Genomic DNA, 4,965 nt, shown 5'->3' with positions numbered 1-4,965 from the left:
TCTCAGTTCTGGCCATGGCCACTAGGAGCATAATTGCGCTCTTCTATTTGCATGCAATAGTGATTGGTCGTTCGCGAACGGATCTTTTTGGTGAACGCAGGGAAAAGAATAGCATCGGTGAAAGAGCCGTTAATTTGGCTCCCTGATTTGCATACTGCTACTACTTATTAGATGGCCTGCAAAAAATAGGAACTACATTTTTTATGCACAACATCGACGTGGACCAGATTGACAGCTCTCCATCCCCACTATTTATTGTCTGCAGTGAGAATTCACTGTCTTTCGATAACTATTTTGTCATTTATCTGCAGAAAAACGTTGTTTTGAGCTCAAAAAGCAGTAGTAGCAGTATGCAAATCAGGGAGCCAAATTAACGGCTCTTTCACCGATGCTATTCTTTTCCCTGCGTTCACCAAAAAGATCCGTTCGCGAACGACCAATTGCAGGCCATCTAATAATTTGGCCAGGTAAAATTGTATTTGAACAACCATTTCACGATCTGACATAATGGTAGCCTACCTTTTGAGCTTTACATTAAAGATGTTTTAAAAAAATCATGGTTCTAGGTAGATTTTTAAAGGGAAACTTACTGCTAGACACAATGTAGGGTGTTTTTCCAGTTTCCCTGCATAATTCTGATTGATGAGAGGGTGTTTCAGACATAATTATGCACTACAGCTGTGTTTTAGAATTTTCGAGCCGGTAGAGTTCAATCAATGACGTCATTGGTTGATTGATCCTGCTGTCAGATCTAAAACTCAATGGTCATGTTTTGTAGCAATTATTGTGTCTTTGTGTTTCGCAGATTGCACGATCACGCTAGCAGAGAGTAGATATGGTTTTCCTTGTTCAATAGAGCCATAGAGTACCACGGCATGAGTCATAATACCCATAAAACCTAGCGGTGAAACAGGGAAATGGTTCCAATCGTTTTTACACCATTCATTTTTCCCATAGGGGATTTTAGAAACATAAAAAATAAAGGCTGTGTTTCATGTAGACTTACCATGGTGTGACGTTTTGATAACCATATAAATCTCTCTTGGACAAGGTGACTTTTATCAAGACATCTTAGACATGCAAAACTACAAATCCCTGCAAGCTCCTGCACATCATCTCTAGCTGAAACCTTTGCTAAACAGGTATTGTCAATTTAAAGACAGTTCACAGAATTGTCAATTAAAAGAAATGTAGCCAATTTATTCATTACTATATTTAGCTAACGTTAGATAGTTAATCCAGAGATTCTTACCTTTGCCTTGATTCGGCAGTCTCATCCAGATCGCCATGGTAATTAGCATTTCATTTTTTCGGGTATATTCAAGTTACTGGTTACTAGTTACTGGAGCTATGTTACCGTGCACTGTCTCGCCGAGATTGTTAAATAATTAACTACAATGGCTACTTCTGACGATTCCTCTTTCCAAGATGAGCTGGATGACAAGTATTATGTTTTTAATGTTCTTTTACACTGAAACATACAGCCCTATTTATTTGAGTCGGAATACATGGAAGAGGAGTTGAGACAGTGAGGGAAAAAAATTGCGAGACCAGCAAGCAGCGGGGGCAGCTTAGACAAGTTAGTCCAGGACTCATGTGGGCAAATGACAAACTACTAAGTTGTTTTGCTGTCGGTAGCTAGCTAGCAATATGACCTCTGTTTTTACAGGAGGCAGAGTTGTTCAATACAGTACAATTTGGTGATAAATTTGGCCATAACGGTGCTTGCTAATACCACTACAAGCCAAGCTAGCCAAGTTTAGCTAGCTAGCTAACTGTGTTTGCCATACCTAAAATGTACTGAAATGTAATGTTATAGCTAGTTTGCTAAACTGGAGAATTGTTTTGATGATGATGGTAGAGAGTAATGGAATGACTTTGGCTTTATATACTCCTATTAGTCTTCAGAAAGTTTTCACCCCCCTTGACTATTTCCACATTTTGTTGTGTTACAGTCTGAATTTAAAAAAGCATATTGTATGGATTATTTTCACTATAACAAATACTCAGATGAAACATATTGTGCTATTTATCACAGACTACTTTGTGTCAAAGTTTAACAAGGACATTTGTTTTGAAACCATTTCAATTTTTTTTAATAGTGGTACAAAATAACATCTGTTGTGCTCCCGGTCAAAACTGACCGGTATGATTTTATGAGTAAAGAAAGGACATAGGCCCAAAACTACACATGAAAACTTTACCATATTACAAAATTAATGTCTGAACACATTAAAGAACAACAGTAACAATAACAGTATTACTAACAATAACAAAACATTCAAATCTGTCAATCAATTGTGGTTGCCTGTTGTGTTCTCATGCACCTGTTGGACATGCACCTGTTGTTGCATGTGCCTTGCACTGCATTTATGGAACGTAATGCTCGTTTTGACATCTCTTGGTGCACACAGATCTCTTCCTTTTGTCTCTTCTGTCTCTGGTGGCCGTAGATCTTGCTTCTGGCCCTTGTATATCTCTCACCAATCCAGCAGAGGATGGTGTTGGAGGAAGGTGTTGGTGCCTTTGAATGAGGGGTGCCACCATGGCTTTCCCCAACTCTTCTAGGAATAGTCTCGTCTTGAAGAATTTCCCCTGCTTCCAGCCTGGATTCACCTCCATTCACGCCACAAACACAGTGTAGGCCGACACATCTAGGATGTTGGAGAACACCACCATGGGCCAATGTGCCGTCCTCTTACAAGAGTATGTGCCAGTAACCTGCAAAAGTGCAACAATCAGTAAATAAAATAATGAGTACATACAAGTGATACTTCATGTCTTGCATAGTAACGTGAATAATTGTATTAAAGCGTTGTTTTAATTTATCACATCTAAAACATATTTACATATTCAAATGAATAGAATTGACTCCATACGATTAAAAAATTCAATGAGAATTTCACTTAACAACATGTCTTATTTTTATGGTGCAGATAAAACAATCTGATCATAGAGAAAAAGTACATGAGACTTGAAAGATAAAAAGTAACATACCTTATCAAGGCTGTCAACTCCCCCTTTGTTCCTGTTGTAATCCAGGACAGCGTTGGGCTTCTTGTCCTCCCTGGTACTCACAGCGGCATCCCTGTGCAGAGTTGTCATCAGGAGCACATTCTTCCTTTTTCTTCGGGCAGTAGGACACAAGAGTGTGTGTAACGGTGAAAGCAAATTCAGAGGAAAAACGATCCCTGTCCTTGATAGTGTGTAAGGCAGGAGGCAACTCAGGCTTGTTCCTTCTGACCGTCCCCATAATTTTTTTTAGCAGCTCCTGACGAAGAGCATATGAGGTGAAGAAATTTTCACATGTTATGTTGTGCCCCTGGAGACCTACAGTCATTTCCAGGACCACTCGCTTCCCCTGGTTCCTTTATGGGAACACCGTCAGAAGGTTTCCCGGTGTAAACCTGCATGTTCCAGGCATAACTTGTCCTGGCATCACATGCTGCCAATATCTTTATTCCATATTTAGACGGTTTGCTTGGCATGTACTGTTTGAATGGGCAGCGTCCCCTAAAAGCGACCAGATGCTCATCCACTGTGATGTCTGGACTTGGGTTATAGATGAGTGGCAGGCGCTCCACCCACTTGTGCCTAACCTCTCAGATCGCTGCCAGCTTGTCTTGTTGACGGCGGCCTGGTCTTGTATCACGGTTGTCGAAGCGAATCAACCGTGACAACACGTGAAATGTCTGGAGTGACATAGTGGCACCCAAAATTGCCTGACCAGACTCTATCCCATAAACTGGTGGTAGATTTGTTTCTGGATCTGAACACACCAGCCAAAATCAAGAGACCCACGAATGCTTGGACGTCTGTCTGGTCTACCTTCTTCCAGTTGTCTGTGTAAACGCATCTCCCCTCCAAGTTGGTCATGTTATTCACTATAGTTTCGATTGACTCTGTCAGGAACAGTTAGAATCAGCGTATCTCGTTGGCCCTGGGGTCATCCTGATAACATTTTCAGCCGACAGCAGACCTCTCCTCTCAGCTGGGGATGAAGACCAGGACAAATTCCAATTCTTTGAATGTAACAACAACCTCAGCAGGGCCCTCTTCCTCATCACTGGATTGTTCCACATCGAATGTCTCTTGGTCTGGATCATATTCTGTGTTGTCTTCAACTTCTGACACTTCCTCCTCTAATGTATCTTCACTGTTAGTTTCCTGGCCTCTCTCCTCCTCACCAGTGCCATGATCAAAGATATGATCAAGAGCCTCACATACAGTATATCGTTTGGTCATTGTGCTGCCACAGAATGAATTGTGAGCAAAGGCCTCAAAAAAGCTTTATGTACCAGAGCTGCGAGAAAAGTTCTATATATTATTGAAACAATGTAGCGATTGTTTGTGAGAATGCCAACAGGTGTGGTTCCCGTGGGGGAAAGATTCTATTGGGGAAAGGTTCCTGTGGGGGTTGCCATGGAAGCCAAGAAGGGCTCCAGCCCAGAGTCTCTGGTGGCACAGCTAGCACTGTGATGCAGTGCCTTAGACCACTGTGCCACCCGGGAGGCCCCATCAAGGATCTCTTTGTATTGTGCTCCGTTTTTGCCTCAATCCTGACTAGTCTCCCAGTCCCTGCCGCTGAAAAACATCCCCACTGCATGATGCTGCCACAACCATGCTTCACCGTAGGGATGGTTCCAGGTTTCCTGCAGACGTGACGCTTGACATTCAGCCCAAGAGTTCAATGTTCATTTCATCAGACTAGAGAATCTTGTTCATCATGGTCTGACAGTCTATAGGTGCTTTTTGGCAAACTCCAAGCGGGCTGTCATGTGCATTTTACTGAGGAGTGGCCTCCATCTGGCCACTCTACCATTAAAGCTTGATAGGTGAAGTGCTGTAGAGATGGTTGTTGTTCTGGAAGGTTCTCCCATCTCCACAGAGGAACTCTAGAGCTCTATCGGTGACCATCGGATTCTTGGTCACCTCCCTGACCAAGGCCCTTCTCCCCCGATTGCT

This window comes from Salvelinus namaycush, chromosome 28 (assembly GCF_016432855.1).
Source record: "Salvelinus namaycush isolate Seneca chromosome 28, SaNama_1.0, whole genome shotgun sequence".
NCBI classification, from domain to species: domain Eukaryota; kingdom Metazoa; phylum Chordata; class Actinopteri; order Salmoniformes; family Salmonidae; genus Salvelinus; species Salvelinus namaycush.
Note: the sequence above shows the minus strand (reverse complement) of the source record.